The following is a 22,363-nucleotide window of genomic DNA, read 5'->3' as shown; positions in this document are numbered from 1 at the left end:
GAACTTTCAATTCCGCTTTTCTGAGCCGAGCAGTGCCAGGAGGAGAAGGGCTCAGACAAAGCCTCCAAAGAGGCTGATCGCCGGCGGGGCCGAGAGCGGGCAGCCTGGCTGAGCAGCACAGGGCCGCCCACACCCTCCTGGCAGGACCTCTTTTTTGAGAGAGACAAGCTGGGAGGTGGAGCTGCAAGCTGAGAGCTAGGCTGGCCCAGTGCTGTCCATCCTCCGGGGCTCCCACAGACTGAGCAGGCCCCTTCCTGCCACCTGCAGGACTGAGAGGGGAGGCAACAAAGGGAGAATGTCACTTAGGAAACAAACTCTCCAGGCAATGCTTGGGCCTCTATGCTAATAACGCTAAAAGTATATCATCTAAAACTCCTTTCTCCCTGATTTTGAAAACCAATATAGGATTTCTGATAAAACCAAAAATCCCCCAAGCAAACCAAAAGAACCCTTCACTCACAGCAACAGGCACGTGGAACTTAATAACCTGGGTATGTTGGAGACCAGGGCGACACTAGCCCGCAGCTTTTCGTTTTTACAGCATCCTCACTGTACAGTCTGTCCATTTTCTCACACATGGGAACTGCAGGATCAAAACTGTACTTCCCCTATCAGAGCATGTGTCATGCACTACCATTGTGTATTTAATTGTCTGCAAATTTCTGGAAGAAAGGGACGGAGTCCTCCTCACTCACCAGTGTGTCCAGCACCTAGCCCAGGCCTGGCACACACAGCAGCCTCAGAGAACGTCCCAAACCTGCTCCAGCGGGAGACTGGATAGAAGTTGAAAAGGGTTCTTCCTATGAGCTTTGAAGGGGCCTGGGGCTGACCAGACCAAGAATTCGTGGTTCTATGTTCAATTCTTTAGCTCCAGCTGAAGTTAATAATAAAAAAAAGAGCCTTGAACAGGTCTAAAAAACACCGCAGGAGCCACAGGAAAGGGAGATATCGTCACTGCAGTGTGGGGGCTAACGAGACGTCTGTCTGAACCTGGGAGCTACAAGGAGCCTGGGAGCTGCAAGGAGCCTGGGAGAAGGTATACTGTCTCTCTGCAAGTCTAGACTTAGAGGAAAGGACCACAATTTCCTAAAAATCTCCCCCAAAGAAGGGCTCATCCACTTTGGGGCCTCTTAATTCTGACTCCTGGGAAGTCCTTTCTTACATCTAACTTAGTTCTTTCTGAGATGTGCAGAGACAGGAAAAAGGACCTATGGTCATGATTTTCTAGATGCTCCTAATCTAAGAGAGAAAATATGATGGGCCTGTTAGAGTCATAATGATACACCACCATAACCTCAAATCAGCACAAACAGATTTAATTTTATAATCTTAGCTCCAAATCTGTCTCCTTCCCTAAGTCTGGGAGGCACAGAGAGGCGAAAGAACCATGAGGTCAGACACACTGGGTTCAGACATTGATTTAATGGTTTCAAGCCTGTTTCCTGACCCACCAGCAAGGATAACACCTACTTGAAAGGGTTATTCTGAGAATTAGGCTGAAACCGTGCATGTGACACAGACGTTATGGTGCCTCACATCCTCCGGAAGCCATTCCCTCTCCACTTTTCAAGAACACACCACTTTCCACACCAAATCCTTCCCTGTATCATCCTCTACTCCCCTTCTTCCTTCCTTCCTTCCCCACATCCTATCTTTTCTCCCTTCAAAATGTCCATTTGTCTCTTCCTCTCCATCCTGAAGGTGCAACGCAGACCAATCCCTTCTCGTCTCCCTCCTGGAGCTCCTGACTCACCACTCGTCTTCCTCCTGCTGCCGCTGCCAGATTTAACCTTCCCAACACGCTGCTTTCCTAACTTTATGCTTCTGCCCAGAGCCAGCACGGTTTCCCAGGGCTTACAGAAGAGGGTTCAGACACCTCAGCCTGATCGTCAAGTTGCTTTATATAACGATCATTATTGTTATTAATATTCAATATTAGCCTACCAATGAATATTTCCTGAGTGAGTGTCTACATCGAGCCTGCACTGGGCTAGGCCCTAATCAGGGAATATCAATAAAGCAACTTTCTCTTCTTTCCTTCATCCATTAAATATTTACTGAGCACCCAAGTGAGTGAGGACTCCTCAGTTAGGCACAATGGGGAGCTCAGCGATATCTGAGAAACACGGCAAGTCCCTCACAGACCTTCTAACTTTACAGACAGGCCAAGTACCCCAATGTGGACACGCGGCAGTATAGGATTAGATGCCATAATAGCACCTGAAAGCACTCAAGGCATTAAAAAACCCACTTGGTACAGTGGCAAGAGCACTGGATGGTGACTTTCTAGGAAGAACTTTAGCATTAGCCGTGTGCCCGAGTAGATATGTCACCGTTTGGGGCCTCTTCTTCCTCACACAAACTAAGAAGGAGTTGGATTGGGTGAGAAGTCTCTTTCATGGTTTCAGGGGCCAGAATTCAATTCAGGTTGGAAACGTCAGGCAGGCTCCCCAGAGGAGACGGTGCCTGAGCTGGGCTTTGGAGGCCGGCGAAGTATTCAACTGGGGAGTCTGAGATAGTAGGGGACGCATAGGAGTAAATGCCTCTCCGGCAGTTAGAAACAAGGGTCTGCAGATAAAGCTTTCGAGGACATTCATGAGACAGGGGACAAGATGTCCAGGGAGAGTGCACAGCGAAAAGAAGAATAAAAGAGTCAAGGCTAGCCTCTGAGGACTGGGCACATGCTACACACTGGAAAGCAGAACAGACACCGGAGAAGGAGACAGTCAAAGAGGCCTGAGAAAAACAGCACTGGCCTTAGCACCTAGGAAACCACTGGGAACCTCTGCGGGAACTGCTGACACACAGCAGAAGGCCAGGAAGACGGTGATGAGGCAGTGAAGGCTACGGATGGAGCACCCTCTCTGGAGAACTCAGAGAGGAAGGGGGGAAATCAGATGACGGCTCGAGGAGGTAGCAGGGCCAGACAAAAAGGTTTTCAAAATCGGGAGGATCTCTCATGCTTGTGGAAGGGAAGGAGCCAGAAAGAGAAGAGACTGGTGATGTCTGATGAATTGATTTTCTTAATGATACATGTATGTACGCATGGATGTATTCCACCGTATATAAACTGTATCTTCCACTGGTTAACACAGTGATAAAATACAACAGTGCCTAGTCTCTCTTACACACATACCGAAAGATTCAGAATGCCCAGAAAAGCATGACAGTTCAAATATGATTTATGCATTGATCTGGCTTCAAATGTGGGCCCTTCAAATATGCGCCGTGTGCTCGGTCACCCTGTTTGATGGTGATTTAGAAGAGGCGCCAGCAGAGGGAGGTGCACAGCTCCTGGGAAGCCACTAGGGGGTCCCAGCTGGCCCTCTGCACGTGGACACAATCTGTAACAACGCTGCTGCAGGCCTTTTTCCGCTCTATCTCAGAGCGCAGACTGTTCTCAGCAATGATTCTTGTCCAGTCAGCTGCTGGGCGGTGGGAAGGGATGGGGACCAGGCTCTGGTAACTAAGGAGAGAGCACAGGAAGAGAGGAGAAGTGAAGAGACACTGGTCTGTTGAGGTAAAGAGGAAGGAAGATGAGGGAGCTCCATAGACACCTAATGGCCTTGACTTTTATGATTCTTCAGAGGGAAGATCACCTGCCAAGCAGGAGTAGGGGGCCCGAATGAGGACGGAACAGACGCCACACGAGGTGCTTCAGGGTAGTGGTTCTCAAATACTCAATGGCATGCAAGGGTCGCTTGGGAAGCAGACTCTTAGGATCCACTTCCAGAAATTCTGATTTAGCACCAGAGATCTGGGGTGAAGGAATTCGTGTATTTAACAGATCCCCCGGGGGATTCTAATGGAGAGGGCAGTGAACTCATCTTGAGAAACGCTGTACTTGAGGGAGTAACTAACAGGTGAATGGAAGGTGCAGGGCTATCGGGGAGCAGAAGGGACCTGTGTGACGTCAGGCAGCCTGAGCGCTGGTAGGAGACCAGCATCGCTGGGTGATCAACTACTGCTCTCTCCTACGAGTGCAGTAGCGCCCCAGGGCCTCTACCCTCCTGTCCTTTTTACACTGTTCACGTGCCCATCCGCCTAAAGACCACCTCTCTCCTGTCAGCCACGCCACATCCCAAGTTGTTTTTCCCTCAGGAAGTCCTTCTTCCCTAGCTACTCTAGCGCACCACACACTATCCCACCCATGAATTTCAACCCCAATTTCACATGATTTCATCTCCACTATGAGTTTAAGTTTCTCAAGAATAGCACCAAATTTGGAAAGAGAACTGACTCTGGGTGGTGAACACACAATGTGACATATAGATAATGTATTACAGAATTGTGCACCTGAAACCTATGTGACATTACTAATAATTGTCACCCCAATAAACTTTAATTAAAAAAAAGAACACCACCAAATGGATATGTTTTTTAAAAATAATCTAAGAACAAGACAAAGTTGTTGACTCTTGACACTTCTATTCAATGTTATACTGGAGGTTCTAGCGAGGGCAACTAGGCAAGAAAAAGAAATAAAAGGCATCTGGATTGGAAAGGAAGAAGTAAAACTATCTCTGTGTGCAGATGACATAATCTTATATGTAGAAAATCCTAAGAAATCCACTAAAAATCTATTAGAACTAATCCACAAGTTCAACAAGGTTGCAGGATACAATTGTATTTACATATACTACAATGAATAATACAAAAATGAAATTAAGAAAACAATTCCATTTCAAAAAGCATCAAAAGAATGAATTATAACCAAAGAAGTACTAGCTGTGTACACTGAAGACTATAAAACGTTGAAAGAAATGAAGACCTAGGTAAATGGAAAGACATGCCACGCTTATGGGTCAGAAGACAATATTGCTCGGATCTGCAGATTCAACTATCAAAATCCCAACTGGCTTTTTTGTAGAAATCGACAAGCTTATCCTAAAAATCATATAGAAATGCGAGATTCCAGAAGAGACAAACAATCTTGAAAAAGAACAAAGTTAGAGGACTCACACTTCCCAATTTCAAAACTTACCATAGAGCTACAGTAAAGACAATGTGATACTGGCGTAATGACAGACATACAGAATCATTGGACTTGAATGGAGAATCCAAAAATAAACTCCTACATTCATGGTCAATTAATTTTTGACAAGAGTACCAAGACCATTCAATAATCTTTTCAACCAATGGTGCTAGGACAACTGGATATCTATACACAAAAGAATGAAGTTGGACCATTACCTCATACCATTTAGAAAATAACTCAAAATGGATCACAGAAAATGTAAGAGCTAAAACCATAAAAGCCTTAAAAGAAAACATAGGAGTAAATCTTCATGACCTTGGACTAGGCAACGGTTTCTTACACAAGCAACAAAAACAAAACAAGCAACAGCAATAAAAAAAGATAAATTGGGACCTCATCAAAATTAAAAACGTTTGTGTTTCAAAGGACACCAACAAAAAAGTGAAAAGACGACCTACAGAATGGGAGAAAATATTTGCAAATGATGTATCAGATAAGGGACTTTTATCTGATAAGAGACCTGTATCCGGAAGATAAAAAAGACTCCAATGATAAAATAGCTTGACAATAAAAAGACAAGTAACCCAATTAAAAAATGGGCTAAGAATCTGAAAGATGTTTCTCCAAGGAAGATAAACAGTGGCCAATAAGCACATGAAAAGATGTTTAACATCATTAGTCACTAAGGAAATGCAAACCAAAACCACAATATACCACTTCACACTAAGATGGCGAGGACCAAAAGGACGGACAATAACAAGCAATGGCGAGGATGTGGAGAACCTGGAACCTTCACACGTTGCTGGTGGGAAAATAAAATGATGAAGTCACTTTGGAAAACAGTTTGGCAGTTCCTCAAAATGTAAAACAAAAAGTAACATATATGACCCAGCAATTCTACTCCTAGGTAGATACCCAAGAGAACTGAAAATACATGTTCATACAAAAAAATTGTACATGAAATGTTCACAGTGGCATAATTCATAATAGTCAAAAACTAGAAGCCTAAATGTCCACCAGCTGACGAATGGATGTGATATATCCATACAATGGAATATTATTTGGAAATAAGAAGGTATGAAGCAATGATACATGCTACAATATGGACGAACTTTGAAAACATCACGTCAAATTGAAGCCAGTCAAAAAAGGCCCCATATCGTATGGCACCATGTATGTGTAGTGCCCGTGACAGGCAAATCCATAAAGACAAAAGGTAGATTAGTGGTTTCCAGGGGCTGCACGGAGGTGGGAAAGGGTAGTGACTGCTAATGGGTTCTGCGTTTCGGGGCGGATGAAAATGTTCTGCTATAATATAGTGGCAATGGCAGGTCTGTAAATATACTTTTAAAGGATTATAATTTTGTAGTATGTGGATAATATGTCAATAAAACTGTTATTAAAAATAATAATCCTGGGGCCGGCCCGGTGGCTCAGGCGGTTAGAGCTCCATGCTCCTAACTCCAAAGGCTGCCGGTTCGATTCCCACATGGGCCAGTGGGCTCTCAACCACAAGGTTGCCAGTTCGATTCCTGGACTCCCGCAAGGGATGGTGGGCAGCGCCCCCTGCAACTAAGATTGAACATGGCACTTTGAGCTGGGCTGCCTCCCGGATGGCTCAGTTGGTTGGAGCACGTCCTCTCAACCACAAGGTTGCCAGTTCGACTCCCTCAAGGGATGGTGGGCTGTGCCCCCTGCAACTCGCAACGGCAACTGGACCTGGAGCTGAGCTGTGCCTTCCACAACTAAGATTGAAAGGACAACAACTTGACTTGGAAAAAGTCCTGGAAGTACACACTGTTCCCCAATAAAGTCCTGTTCCCCTTCCCCAATAAAATCTTTAAAAAAAAAAAATCCTAAAAGAACAAGACAAACAAATGAAGAAACAAAAACTCATAGACACAGACAATACTTTAGTGGTTACCAGAGGGTAAGGGGGGTGGGGGGTGGGAGATGAGGGTAAAGGGGATCCAATATATGGTGATGGAAAGAGAACTGACTCTGGGTGGTGAACACACAATTTGATATATAGATGATGTAATACAGAATTGTACACCTGAAATCTATGTAACTTTACTAACAATTGTCACACCGATAAACTTTAATTTAAAAAAATAATAATAATCCTGAAGGTAGTCAAAAGGTACAAACTTCCAGTTAGAAAATAAGTCATAGGCATGTAATGGACAGCATGGCGACTATAGTTAATAACACTGTATTGCATATTTGAAAGTTGCTGAGAGAGTAAATCTTAAAAGTTCTCATCACAAGAAAATAAAAATTCTCAACCATGTATGGTGTCGGATGTTAACTGGACTTATTGTGGTGATTGTTTCCTGGTATATACATGTCAGGTCATTGTGTTGTACACCTGAACCTAAAATAATGTTGTATGTCAATTGTACTTCAATAAAAACTGATAATCCCAAGAGCACCTCCCATAGCACACAGCACTCAATAAATTATTATTGATTACTGACAGTTTCTACTCTAAGAAAGCTACCCCACTAACATGAAAGGAGCTCTCAAAGTGCTTCTGGTCTAATAACACAAATGAAAAAGTCCCCAAGACAAACACAGAAAATGATGAAATACAATCACGTATATGATTAAGAATTAGTCAACTTGGTTTCTATTCTTGGCTCTGTGACTAACAGGCTGTGTGTTTGGGGGCAGGTTACTTAACCTCTCTGGGTTCCCTTTCAACAAGATAGGAAAACTTTCTCGTTCTAACTCTGATTCTAAATGCTCGAGTGAGTCCACACTCCAAGACGCTGCCAACCTAATGACTACGTATTACTTCCTTACTGTGCTGCCAGGAGCTGTGTTAGGCTCGGAAATATGGTAGTGAATAAAATGGAGCAGTCTCTGTCGTCATGGCGTTAACATTCTGATGGGGCAACTCAACAGTCAACTGTTTAATTCTAACTGCTGACATCTTACATGCTATGGAGAAGTACTGGGCACACAGAGAACATACTTGACCAAGTCTGGGGAATCAGGGAAAGGTTCACTCAGGACGATATACATGTATTTAAGCTGGGGTTTAAAAGCATTCTCAGTACTGCTCTCCTCTGAGCAATGAATGCTATTATCTGTCCTATCCTTGTGGCCTTATATTTACTACCTGGTGAGCTCTCCCCGATCTTGTCTTTCATTGCCCACCCTCCCCGTATCTCAGTAATTAAACAGCTAGCAATTTTTGAGCATTTTGTTTCTAGTACTGCTGAGCATGTTAGAAGTATAAGAAAACTTTGAGATTGGTGCTATTGGCACATATATTTTCACAGGTAAAGGAAGTTTAGAGCAATAAAATGACTTGCCCAGTTACACGCAGTCAGGAAGTGGTGGAGCCAAGGTTTGCCCTCAAAAATTTGACTCCAATACCTGCTTCGCCCTGCTCACAGCTCCTGTTGTCTAAGGAACTATGTTTTCAACCATTTGGTCCCTTTGTTGCCCCAGACGTAGCTCATGAGTCCAAAGAAAGGGTTCCTGATCCAAGGATAGCCAGCCCAAGACTGAAGAGAAAGGATGAACGAGGACAAATTAGCGAGGACAAATTCTCCCCTAAGACTTACCAATTAAAACCCAGAGGGAAGATGCCAGATAGTACACAGAGAGCCAGGACTGGAGAGGCCATTATTATCTCAGGTAAAGGAAAGCTGAGGACAAAGCACAGAGAACAAAGCGGAGAGGAGGGAGAGGGAATGAGAGCAGCAGGATGGCAGTGGGAGAGCGATTGCCTGATTTGTTCTAGCTGTTCCCCGGCGTCACGGAATCCAGAACAGCCCCACAGTTCCAGTTCCAAGGAACTGGCTATGCTGCAGTTCTGCTCAGATGCCAAGGAGATCCTGGACCTCAAAGCAAATAAAAACACACAGAGGTGGCCAGCACTGTTCTAAGAGCTTTACAAACACCAAAACTCCACGACATTCATATTAGTATTAATCCAATTTTACAGACGAGGAAACTGAGGCTCAGTGAAGGTAAGTAACTTGCCCAAAACCAAACAGTTAATTAAGTGGCAGAGACAGGATTTGAACGCTCATAGCCTGGCTCCAGAGTCTGTACTACAAACATCCCTTTATTTGACAAAGCTTGAGCAGATTCCTTGTAATCAAACAAGTCAGACCACAATATCACTATTTAACTTTTCACATGATTATGTCTCAACTCCCCAAGGAGCACAGAAAACTCTTGAAAGGCAGGAAGCAGGTGGTACCTGGGTCCTACACAGTATGAGTTATGCGGCCTTGTGCTGCTACGGGTGTCTGAACGGAAAGTAAGAGCAGTTACGGTACCTGTGCAGGTCAGAATCTGTGTCATACACAAAACTACTCTTATTACACAGTGAGCATGCGGAGTAAGTCTGTGGCTGCTTTCTTTCACTCACTAGAACTGGTGTTACTAAGCATTTCTTATCCTCTATATTTTATATGCATTAAAACTTGATAAAGACTTCCATTGATGGAGAGGCTGTGGAAGGCACCATAAAAGTGTTGGAATCAATTATTAAAAAGTAGGGCTCTGAGACAACTGACAGACCCCCACATGTAGGTCAAAAAGTCGGGGCTCTGTTACATGGCACGGTGCTTTACACTGTATGGTGCCATTTCTGCTGTATAATACAATAAGGATCTGAAGAAACAGCACTGATGGTACCTGAAAAGCTCTCCAGGCAGACGGAACTCCATGTGCACTTGTCCTGCACATAGTTACCGACAGGCAGCTCTTTCAGGACGTTACCTTCGCAAGACTTGGGAAATGCTTGTCGCCTATTGCTTTCTTCGCAGCACCAGATATTTTTCTGAGTGTGCATGAGGTACTCATATGCCTGTTGATTTGACGTTTAAATGCCAGACAGAGCAAGGGTTAAGTCAAGGAAAGCTTTCTGGAAGAAGTTGAGGATAAAGAGCTCGAAGGAGAGAAGAGGCATCAAACTGGGTGGGTAAAGAGGAGACCTAGCCTCAGGGCAGGCAAGGAGGCAGGAAGGGGACGAGTTGTCTGTTCAGACTCTTCCCCTCTGTCTTATATTCCTCTTCAATGATTTCAAGTGTGTTGATCTCCCCAGCTATAACCCAAGGACATCAGGAAGGCACCACCTAAGGCTTCAGAATCACCCCGCATTTGACACATGTTATGTGCTCAATAAAGGTAAGCTGAAGAATGATGAGGCACAGTGCTTTGATCCTTCCCAAGATGCCAACTTACGCCTTCATCACGGGCTCTGCTCACTAGGACCGGCCAGGAGGGTACCAGGCACAAACTGCCTGTCCTTCCTTGCTCTGCTGACCCTCCAGGGGCTCCCTGGGCCCCTCCCACGGCTCCCATCTAGAGAAAGAACTACAGGGAAATGGCGGGCATAGCTCTGACAAACAGCAAGGCAGTTAGTCTGATGCCTGGGGTCCAACACCAACTGACATTTTCCTTTCCCTTCCCTGAAACCAAGAAGTCATTCTATGCAGCAGTAGGACAGACTGAGCTAAGGTTAGAAATGAAGGCCATGACTATTTCCCGGGAGAAAATGCAAAACAGTCTGTGTATCACCTGTTTCAGGACGACCAAGCCACAGTCCCGTTCAGAGGCTGGCATGGGGCGGCAGGGTGGGTACAACTTGAAGCTCAAGAACAAGGGAGCAGTGACTGAAGGCTGCAGGACAAGTTGAAGGAGAGAAGCCGAAAACGCTAACGACTCCCTTACAATTAGTGTGTGGCTCCCTAGAGACGCGCAGGAGAGCTCTGGAGTCTTACTGGAAACCAGGAGGAAAGGGTGGGAGTCCGAATGGGCAAAAGGAGGCAGGCCCTGAGGTTTGGGGCCGCATTTCTTGGAAGTGGCCCAGAGCTGGCAGATTAGAACCCTGGCCTCCAGTCCTGTTCCTCTAACAATATGCCTCCTCCCACGGTTTTTCAGATTGCCATCTCCAGATGGAGAAAGTCATTGTCCTATGTCTGCTTTGCATGTACATGAAACCCCCTGAGGGATACAGGTTGTTTTTTGTTTTTTTAAGTACTTTAACAACAGCAAACTTATTATCAATATTAGCTGGCATCTTTTTAAAGTGCCTGTCCAAGAATGCCTTCTTAAACCTTGGCTCTACCTTCTAGGAGCTTCTAAGTCAGACATTAACACAGAGAACACAATTAACATGGTGAGGAGAGTTACATATGCTAAAATACACAAGGTAAGATTGTGAGGCAAGTGCAGGAGAGGCAGGTAGAATAGGAAAATGTATCCCCTATTTTTCTGTTGATCCATGAGCCTCAGAATTACAGAATCTCAGAGCCGGGAGGGTCCAACCATTAAGAATTCCAGGCGATCCTAGGAGGCTGCTAGAATGGCAGAAAGAATGAGAATCATAAAGCCTGGGAAGGGCTAGAAGTCCTTGGGAAAGAGATGAGGAAGGACTGGTCTCTCCTGTGCTTCAAGCCACGCAATGATTATTCACTCGAATATGCCCTGGCAGGTCCTGCTGCTGTAACCAGTGCCATTCCCAAACCTCGGCAAGGTGCCATCCTACCCCCAACAGGAAAGCAGCGCCAGGAGGGGAGGCTGCCCCGGTGTGGGGGGATTGGGGGGATAAGAGGACAAGGGCTGGGGGCGGGGGCCACAGCCCCATCTCCTCCCACTGACAGGAGACAGGCCCACTCCAATTGCCAAGCACACCAGGACTCCACAGAGGACAAGAGACTCAGAGAAACCTGTGATAGAGACAAACAGATGGGGGAAGGGGGAAAAAGAATGGCAGGGCCACTAGGGAAAGAAAATGGGAACTTGTGGTCTACGAGGGAATCAACAAGAGCTGGCATGAGAGAGTCCCAAGACAAACAACTCCCTTGCCCTGGAAGAGCAGGGCTGCCAGGGCCTGTGGAGCCTCTATTTATCTGGTACCGAGGCTGGGCTGGGCTGAGAGGCCCTCCCGCCCCGAAGAAAACAATAGGCCTGTTTTCCTGAGTTCTTCCTGTGACCCAGAAGGCCCACACAAAGAGGAAGAGGGGGGCAAAGGCAGTGTGGTACCAAGGCACAGCCTGGGGACGGGGGCCTTCCACCTCCCAGAAGGTCCTCAGTGGCCTCAAAGCCACGCCCAAAAACCCAATAACCTAAGTCCCACTAACGACCAGGTTACTAACCCTACACCCCACCTATAGGAGATACTGTGAAGCCACCTGGCCTGAGAGATGAGGGGCAGGGGGCGTTAATCCCACAGTCCAAGTCCCACAGGGACAAACGCCTTACTCAGTCCTGGCAGAGACATGGAGTCAGGGGAGTATTCTGACAGAGGGGTGGAGACTTAGACATCTTTCAATTAGCTGTGAGCAGCCACAGGATATGTGTGCATGTGTGCACATGATAAAAAATACAGGAGGGTGTGTGTGTGTGTGTGTGTGTGCAAGACAGTATGTGTGTAAGAGGAAAAAAGTGGGAGTGGATGTGGGCTGGGGATAGGGAAGTGGCAGGAAAGATTTCATTATGTCACCTCTTCCTTCCTAGCCAAGCAGAGAAACCAGACACAGCCCCAAGGAGCCCCTGGTCCAGATGCCTGCCTTTATCAACAGGAAGTGGCCCTCCAAGGCCGGGGTCAGTCTCCGTCTACTCCTAAGCCAACCAGGGAAAGAATGTCCCATTACCCTCACTCTTACCCCACAGGGCTCAGTGTGGAAAGCAGGCCCAAAGCCAAAGCAGAAAACAAATTAATACTCCTATGGTGAGAAAGGAAGTGGATGGAGAGGGGTCGCCAGAGCACCTCTTCATTGAGCCAACAAACTGGAAGGCAGAGAGAACAAAAGGAGGTAAAAACCCTCATCAATTCCCCATTGTCCGTCAAGTCCAAAAATAAACTGGACTCTAATGAAGCCTTCACAAAACTCCGTTTCCCAGCTTCCATCACTTTTCCCACATCCTTATTGTAAAACTCTCTCTCCACTCTCTGCTCTGTGCTAACCCTACCTCTCCCACTGTGAAACTGAATCGGATCCTTTTATTCTGGTTCCACACTGTGAAGTACCAGTGCTCTGTTTATCTACTGACCACTAGACATGTTCTGAAGTGTTTTTATGGGAATGGAGGGCAGGAGGGGAGGAAACCAAGTAGGCTCTGAGAGGGGAGGGGAGGGAAAGAACCCAGGAAAGCCACGCTGGGGGACTGTAGTTTGTAAGGCGCGCCTCCCAGAAGCCACCAACATGAGCATGAACATACATGCTTGCAGATACATGCAGAAGCAGAAACAAGTTCAGACATGACACATACATGAACACAAATGCCATTCTAATCAGAAACCAGTCAGAACAGAAGGGGCACTGCCTGAGCACGGAGGCTGGGGGCAGCTCCCCTCTATGCCTCCATGCCCAGGATCCCCACAGACCTGCTTCTGACGGTGGGGGGGCAGGGGGGAACGGGCTGGTGCTTTATCCAGACCAGAGGTCTTTACAGCTGAAGAGGCCCCCAGGAGGTGGGTGGCTGACACATGGAGGGAACTAGATGAGAGAGGTTTTTGGAAGAGTGCAGAGGAGAGAAAGTCTGGCAGTGGGGGAGGGAAGGAAGGAGAAGAAGGACCAGAATTCAAGCAGCCTTGTGCTGGTTCTAAAATGGCCGCAGGCGAGGCAGGGGACAGATGGTCCTTTCCTGGTGCTGAGACAGAGAAGTGGGGAAAGGGAAAAGGAAAAAATAAATACCATCGCAGTCAGAAATTTAAAAATAAACCCAAAAACCTAAAAGATAAACAGCTTGCTTCTGAAGTTCCGCCTGCCTGCAGAGCCTTCTAAAGGAAAACAGAGCAGGCACTACAGACCCGGGAGGACCAGCCCAGCCCACTCCTGGGGCCAAGCACACCAGGTCTAAAGACTGCTGGACGTCATTCTAGCCATCCCCCTGTCCAGTCGTAAGATCTTGCAAAGTTTTCTAGGCAGCTGAGGTAGTCTCTTCCCTTTTCCTCCCCAATACTTACTTCCCAAGTCTCAACTTTTTAAGGCCTTTGCTTTTAAAATGTTGTAAGCTGCCAGAGCAGTTTGATCTTGGCTCTGCCACAAGAATCAGTTTCTTTCTGCGGCCAGCAGAATCAATTTCATCACCTCACTGCGGCCATCACCCAATTGCCCAGCACCTTACAATCTACAAGGTGCCTTCATAGTCATTATCTCACTTGCACCTAGCCCTGTAGGGAAGCCAGGCAGAAATTATTACCCCATTTCACAGATGAGAAAACCAAGGCTCCAAGAAACTAAATGTTTGCCAAGGTGAAGCTGGAATCCAATCCTGTTTAGTCCTCTGATGGCAAAGCCAAGGAGGCTTCCCATGGTCTGCCCCCTATTACTCCCACCCTCACGCTCTGGTCACTAGATTCTATTCACTATCCATGGGTCAAAAGGTTCTTCCTCAGGCTCAGATCTGACTGCCTTACAGCTGATTAACCCAGGGGCAGTTTATCTGGAGCTTTGCCAGTTCCCATCTTGGGGTCATTTTGTTTCTTCCTAGTGTGGGAACGCGGCCGAGGGGAAGGAGCCCTGCACTGCACTGGGTTTCCTGGTTTTCTAACATACCATGCCCTTTCTCGCCTCTGGGTCGTCACACACGCTGTTCACCCTTCCAAGCGCATCACTCCCCTCTATATCCAGATGTCCCATGCCCATCCTTCCAGATCTCAATGTACACATCACATCCTCCAGGAAGCTTCCCTGACTATCCTCTGCTCCCACAGTACTCTGTACCGCCCCTTTCATGGGACCAATTACATTTTTGTGATTGATTCTTTAATTGTCTCTCTTCTCTGCTAGACTAAGTTCTTGCAGGTCAGGGCCACATTCAATACCTGTCTGTTGAATGAATAAATATAGAAATAAAGGAAGCTGGTGTTGTCTACAAAAACCTTCCCCTCTCCCTAGTACATGGTTTTTCTAACTCTAGTTTTGGGCTTATCTCCATTCTTCCAAAATAATCCCTGAATATTTACTTAAAAGCAATGCACTAAGGCAGCTACTAAAAATGAATCCTTTTTTTGTCATGTGAATCAGCACTCCATAATTTATATACTTGGTAAATATGTATCATTAGAAAGTGGACTTTCTTTATCCAGTCGTCTACTGATGGGTACTTAGGTTGCCTCCATATTTTGGCTACTGTAAATAGTGCTGCAGTGAACACAGTACACCTGATACTAATATAAAATAATACTGAATGTTAACTCTAATTGAAAAATAAAAAAATAAAATACTTAAAACAGGGAACTCTTATATTGTGGGCAAAATCCAAATGGGAACATTAAAAAGGACCGAAAGACCACAGGAAATAACAGGACAAGAAGAGATAAAGGGAAGGCTTCCTGGAGGAAAAGGGAACTAAGCATTCTGGAAAAGAGAAAGAAGTGTGCAGAGGCTGGGTTAGGTGAGAAGGACAGAAGGCGGACCCACCTCAGAGGACAACTCACAGGACAGTTCAAAATTATAAAAGGATAACGCAGGGACATATTTCTTAGCTGAAGCAGAAAGAAAGCCAGTAAAATGGAACGACAGGGTATGGTTAGTGTTTATACTTCATCAAGAATCACAAGGCCTAGCCACTGGTTCTGATTCTTTTGTGTGGTTTAGCAAATTCGCCTAACGTCTCAGAGCCTCTTTTCCTGATCTACCCGATCCCATCTCGTAAGAATTCATGAATGTAAACCATTTTGAAATCCATGAGGTGCTACAAATTTGCACAGTCATGATGAAGAGACCGCCTCCCACTGAACAAGAAAAAACTGTGTCAAACCTCAATGTCCACTGATGATGAATGGATGAAGATGTGGTACATTTATAATGGACTACTACTCAGCCATAGAAAAGATTAAATTTTGCCATTTGTGACAACATGGATGGATCTTGAGGTTATTATGCTAAGTAAGCCAAGACAGAAAAACACAAAAACTGTGTATTTTCATTCATATGTAGAATATAAAACAAAAAGGAAACAAAACAAAAACAAACTCATAGATACAGACAACGCATAGGTGGTTACCACCAGAGTGGGGGTGACTGGAGGAAGGCAAAAAGGGTAAAGGGGGTCAAATACATGGAAACTAGACTTTTGGTGGTAAGCATGGTATAGTGTATACAGATAATCAAATTATAATGTTGTACACCTGAATTTATGTAACATTATTAACCAACGTCCCAATTTTTTAAAAATTCACGTGTAAAAAAAATATGATTTACTAAGATTGTTGGGACTTAGAGTGAAGAGTGGCAGCGCGGGAGAAAAGAAACAAGATGAAAAAATAGAATCGAAAGGAGGGCAGGAGAAAGAAAAGGGAAAATATAAGCTGTACGGCCTTGGAGGTAGGGCTGAGAGGAGCAGGGCGGAGTCCCTGGGAAGCAGACACTGGGGAGAGCAAGGACGGGCAGAGCATGGAAGCAGGAGGCGGCGGCAGGGAGGGCAGGAGATGCCAAGCCCATTGAGGCTGGCACACACCAAGCTCACGGAGGAGGACAGCAGTCATCAGGGCTGGATAATAACAAGGCTTCTCCCTGCCGGTTTTCAACTGCAGCACAAACAAATCATTATACCCCATTGCAACCTCGTCCTGTGGGAGTCAGGTGTCCACAAATCCCAGGCAAGAGACCGGGGAAGCTTCGTGGCCACGGACACCCGTGATCTGTCTTACCCCCGTGTTACTTCTAATTCCAGATGGGAGACCAACTAGCCACCATGAGAGAGAACTCAGGGAAGAATTTTATGAAAGACAAGAGGACTATGAAAAGAGAACCTGGAAGGAAGGGGAGAGGGCACAAAGCTGAGTCAGTCGGGAGAAGCATAGGTGAAGGGCAGGGCCAGCAGGAAGGGGGAGAAAGGACTGTCTGAATCACAGACCTAGAAAGGAAGAGCAGGATTATTCTCCTATGGGTAGAGACCAGATAGTCTCTGGCCCCACCAAGGACCAACTCAGAATAAATTACAGCCCAAGGGATGAACGTGAGACAGAAAGCAGAAATTTCGTGACCAGCAGGATGGAGCAAACAGGCTCACCCAACTTTTCACCAAGCCCGTCTCTCCTCATTCTCTTAAGCAACATCTACTGCCTGGATTCTTATCAACTCTACGGCCCAGTGAACCAGTTCGCGTATTCAACTCAACAAATAGCGAGTGCCTGCTAGATACTAGACTGTGGCAATGAACAAAACAGAAAGGGTCCCTTCCTTCGTGGAGCTTACAGGAAGCAGACACTAAAGACGTAATGACACAACAATTACATAAATTCAACTGTGACAGACTACGAAGAAAAAGTACAGAGCACTATTACAAAGATTAAAGGGAGGTCACGATGGGGGAGGGGGACCAGGAAAGGCCTGCTGGGGAAATGATGTTTAAGCTGAGACCAAAAGGACAAGCAAGAGTTAAGCAAGCAAAGGGCAGGGAGTGAGGAAGGCCCAAAGCTCTGAGGCAGGAAAGGGTCTTAAATCTCCAGGCAAAGCCTTGTGAAGAGTCAAGAGGCCCTAGCCACCCAATGCGGAATCTGTGCCTCTCCACAAAGCACTTGACACATTTTTGTCCTGTCTGTCACATCCGAATAAAGTTAGGTATCCCGATCAGCATGTTCCCAAGGGTGAGGCGCAGGTTTTCCCCCTGAGGCAGAGCGCTTCCTCTGGGTGGGCCCAGAGAGCTTTTACACGGAAGGGTAAGCAGGGCCACAGTGACGGCCCAGCTACTGCCAGGATTCCTGAATCAGGGGGCAGGACAAACAGGAGTTTCAAGTTTGGATATTAGATTTTGAAGCTGCTCTTTCTTCCAATGAAGCTGGAAGACTTTCAGGAGATGGTAGAAAGCTCTAGGGCAGGGAAAGGGAAGCCAGGCTCACGGAATTCTATGCCAACACCCGGGGGCTCAGTGACTCACCCACCCACAGCCATTAAGAGAGAACTCAATTGGGTGATTTTCTCTTTCCCAAAGAAAATACAGGAGAAGAATATTAACAGAACCCCAGGAGTGACAGCCTTTCTGAGCACTTTCTTTCACAAGAGCAATCAGGCAGTTACCACCTATCTAATGAGCAGTTACCAGGCCCCATATTTTACCTACATTTTTATTTAACAGCCCAATTAGGTGGGTCTTTTTTGACAAATGATGAAAAGGAGGCATGGGGGTAGTAATGACCTTGCCAGAGGTCACACAGTGACAAAACTGAGGTTTAAATTCAAGTCTGTCTCCAAGGGCTACGCTTTGGAGGGCAAGTGATGATGGGGAAGGCCCCACCCTTCTGGCCCATCCCTAGCTTTAAAACCCAAGCGAAAATTCCCTTTCTTCCCCAGTGAATCCTCAGCTGGTCTGACTCCTCTCCCTAGGAAAGGAGAGGCTCAGGAAATGGTCTCTGGAGTGCTCATATTCTGAAGTTCAGACTCGGAACAGTCCTTCAAACGTTTTGCTGACCCTTCCCTTTATCTGTCTCTTCCCAGGTGCCCAGTCCCAGGCCCACAGCCCAGCTGCACCCCCCCTGAGATCTCTGCACAGCAGGTGCTGCTGTTTGTCAGATGAGCTCAGAGGCCTCATCCTGTTACCCCACCCTGGCCACCTCCTCCCTCAGTATCCTGCTCTCCCGTAGCTCCTCCTCGGCCCCGCGTCACCCACAAAACCACCACCCCACAAGTACACCTTTCTTTACAGACTCTACATTGCAAATCACACGTCTGAGACTTACATGTTTAAGTCAGTGCTGTGAACAGAGCACCCCACATAGTAGGCACTCCAAGATTTTCAGGGAGGGAGGGAGGAAGGAAAGCAGAAGAGGACTCCTGGGTCGAGGACTTTGAGGATCACCTGGTCCAGTAGTTCTGGAAGGAAATCTGCATGGGATCACCTGGGACAACACACACACAGCCAGGCCCCACCCTGGAGGACTGAATCACCTCCGGGGACAGGCCTGGGCGGATGTAGGTTAAAAAGCTACCCAGATCATTCTAACTGAGACTGTCTGTGATTCAGAGCCACTATGCTCATCCCCTCATTTTGCAGGTGAGGAAACCAAGTCCTAGAGAATGACACTTATCCTGCAAACTAGTGATGGGAATGAAACTAGAACCTGGTTTCCCAGTTCCCAATGCCACACTCACGCCATGTATCACATCGCCTCAGCTCCCACAGCCACTCCTGTCAGCAGGCCTCCAGCTGGGAGCTCTCTGGAGACCATCAGTTTTACCCAGTGGAGGAGGTTCGGAGGCCGGGAGGGGATCTGGGCGGTAGCAGGGCATTCATCATTGGCTTGTAGAACACACCTCATCTACACAGAATGCAACTTAAATCCAGGCTGACCATTCACACTGGAGCCCTTCTACCTGGCAGGGACAGGGCAATGCAGCAGAGTGGGCAAGCACAAGACTAGCTCTGAGACCCTGACCTCCTGCTGGCACCTTAAAAATGTAAGGTGGGGGCGGCCAGATGGCTCAGTTGGTTAGAGCGCGAGCTCTCAACAACAAGGTTGCCGGTTCAATTCCCACATGGGATGGTGGGCTGCGCCCCCTGCAACTAAGATTGAAAACGGCGACTGGACTTGGAGCTGAGCTGCGCCCTCCACAACTAGGTTGAAGGACAACTGCCTGGAGAAACACACTGTTCCACAATATTCCCCAATAATATTTATTTAAAAAAAAAAGTAAGATAGCCCATGCAGGATGCTCTGCTTTAAACACAAGCACTTCAGTTACTTGTTCCTTTTACTAGTGGTGCTGCGATAATTACATGCAGGCAGAGCGTAACGCCGGGCTGCACAGGATACGGGAGGCAGCGTTTCTAGGACTGAGTGAGGGGAACGTTCCTTCACTCAAACTTTTAGCACCAGGGTTAGGTAAAACAGGCTCAATCCAAGGAAAACAATCAACCTCAATTCATAGCTGGCTGAATCTAAGGGGAAAATAGGTTTTAGAGTGCAGTGAGAGGCGTTGCGGTGCGAAGGGCGTCCGCTATTGGGCAGACCCTGGAAGATAACGCTAAGTATATAAGTATGTAGAGCCTCCGCCTGTTGTGCACAAAAGACGGAAAAAGATGATGAGTCCTCAAGCTTTCCCTCAGTCCCTGGGAACCATCACAAGGACTGGTGATCTAGGGACACAGCCCTGACCCGTGGATCCTAAGTTGCTACCAACAACCGACCAGCTCTAGGCCTCTGTGGCCTGCATTTTGATCTGCAAGACCGGCATCTCTACGACATGGGGCTCTCCTGGCTTCCTCTCTTCCTGCGTGACTTGAGAGCCACGCCTGTGTCTACTTCCTTTTTTCCCCTTTCCCCATGAAGGTCAATGAATAAACTGTAAATGGTGTGGACAAAGGAAAGTAAGGAGGCCAGGCTGGCATTGAATTTGTCACCTCCATTCTAAAAACCCAACTCAATTCCAGGTCATGCTTTCGGTCTGTCCAGGGGTGTGGACACCACAGAGGGATACAAGAGCCTGGCCCAGCTCCAAACTGGGCAGGCCTGGAAGGCCAGAAGGGAACATCAAAGGGGCCTAAAAGGCTGCCTGTGGTTTCCCCAAAACATCTTTAGCAATTAACCACCTTCTTCTAATTTTTTAAGCCTGTTCCATTGCCCATCACCCCACAAGAGACAAGCATCCAAGCTCACACTACCCGATATTAAAAACCTGCCCTCCCTTTACTTGATGTCACCCACGTATAAGCTTTCAGCACCTAGAACGGCTTCTAACAATACATGAACACATGTTTGTTGAATAAAGCTTCCAGCCAGAGATGCACCACTGGCCATCCATTGGGAAAGGAGGAACATAGAAGGGACAGCGACCCTCGACTGGGTCCAAGGTACTCATCTAAGGTTGGTTTTCTTCTACTACCAGGGAGACGCCGGTTAACATGTGTATATACCCCTCACACACACATGCAGAAGTGCTATTACATTTTATTATCTTCATCCCCTAAATGAACCTCTTTCCAACTTCTTCTAGCACTTACCCACCAAATCCCCAGGATGAGAAGTAAGAGCTGAGAGCAAACGAGATGATGAATATAGCACAACAGAACCACAACGCAAGTCAGAGCTGGGAGATCACAAAAGGAGCTGAACAAGGAAAAGAAACTCTTCATTTTTCTTTCCCTTGCCTAATCCTTTTGTGATTCTATTATATGGAGCCATTTCATTTAAAATCCCTCTCAAAGGCTATCACCTTGCATTGGAGCCAGAGGGAGGGGTGTGTTCTGTGTTGGCTGATGACACATGGACTTCTGAGACAGGTCACCTAACCTGACTCAACAACCATTAAGCATCTGCTCTGTCAGGCGCACAGAAAAAGGGAGGAGACACAGAAAGGTGGTTGCCAGGGGCCGGGGGAGGGAGGAATGGAGAGTTCATGTTTAATGGGTAGAGCTAGTTTGTGATCATGAGAAAGTTCTGGAGATGGATAATGGTGATGGTTGCACAACAATGTGAATGCACTTAATGCCACTGAACTGTACACTTAAAAATGGTTAAAATGGTCAATTCTACATTGTGTATATTTAACTACAAAAAAATTACCATTTTAACCATTTTTAAGTGTACAGTTAGTGTAGAGGAAGGTGAGACAACCTTCCTCTCCTCCCTCTGAAGAACAGACCTTCTTCTGAATCACTCAACTCTCTTTCCTCCTGAGTAAAGACTGAATTCTTTTGTATCTCCCCCATCCTGTCACCAGAGTCCTCTGACCAACAGCCTACCATCCAGAAATCTCGTTCAGTTCTGGGCACAGGGCCATGAGGCTTTGTATTCCCAGCATGGGCCCACCAATGACAACCCACTAGCAGTTCCCAAAGGCTCAGGCTAAAGTCACTTATTTCCTCTTCTTCTCAAAAAATGTCCCAGGGATATGAATAAAACCAGTCCTCTACCAAGACACAGAGGCAGACCGTGCTCCTGGAGGGCAGTAACCATTTCTCCTACAGGCTGTCTCCAATCCATGAAACAGGCCCTATTCCAAAAATCTCCAAATACTTTACCACAGAAACCTTATGGATGGTGTGATATCCCTAAGCCCACAAAGCCTGTTTGCCACAGGTCACAATTTACAATTAAAGCAAACAGCAAACAATATTGCTCAAAGTACATAGTCTAGAATGTTGGCTACACGCTGCCCTCCCCTCAACACGCACTCCACGTACGTGTACACCCTGCCACCTGGGAACAGGCCTCCAGCAGCACAGGGTGACCCAGCTCGAGTGTTGGAGTCTGAGTCTAAACCTGGGCTCTGCCGCTTACTGGCCGTCCAACCTTAGGCAAGTTAATGACTTCCAAGTCCTAGAAGCCTTGGTTTCTTCGTCTCGAAAATGAGGATATCATCATCTACCTCAAAGGGTTATTGTGAGGGATAATGAGATTACATAAGGAGAGAATCTACTGCATAGTAAGTGTTTATTATTGTTCTTATTCTAACCCCAAAACAC

At 46.6% G+C, this 22,363-nt stretch overlaps 1 protein-coding gene across 8 annotated transcripts in view; it reads right to left on the bottom strand.

Annotated features, from left to right (window-relative positions):
• MINK1 (misshapen like kinase 1) overlaps positions 1–22,363 on the bottom strand; it is a 50,140-nt gene that overhangs the window by 18,283 nt on the left and 9,494 nt on the right. The window lies entirely within an intron of this gene.

Source organism: Rhinolophus ferrumequinum, chromosome 21 (genome assembly GCF_004115265.2).
Source record: "Rhinolophus ferrumequinum isolate MPI-CBG mRhiFer1 chromosome 21, mRhiFer1_v1.p, whole genome shotgun sequence".
NCBI lineage: Eukaryota > Metazoa > Chordata > Mammalia > Chiroptera > Rhinolophidae > Rhinolophus > Rhinolophus ferrumequinum.
The sequence above is the reverse complement of the archived record's forward strand: the minus strand, read 5'-3'. Positions and strand labels throughout refer to the sequence as shown.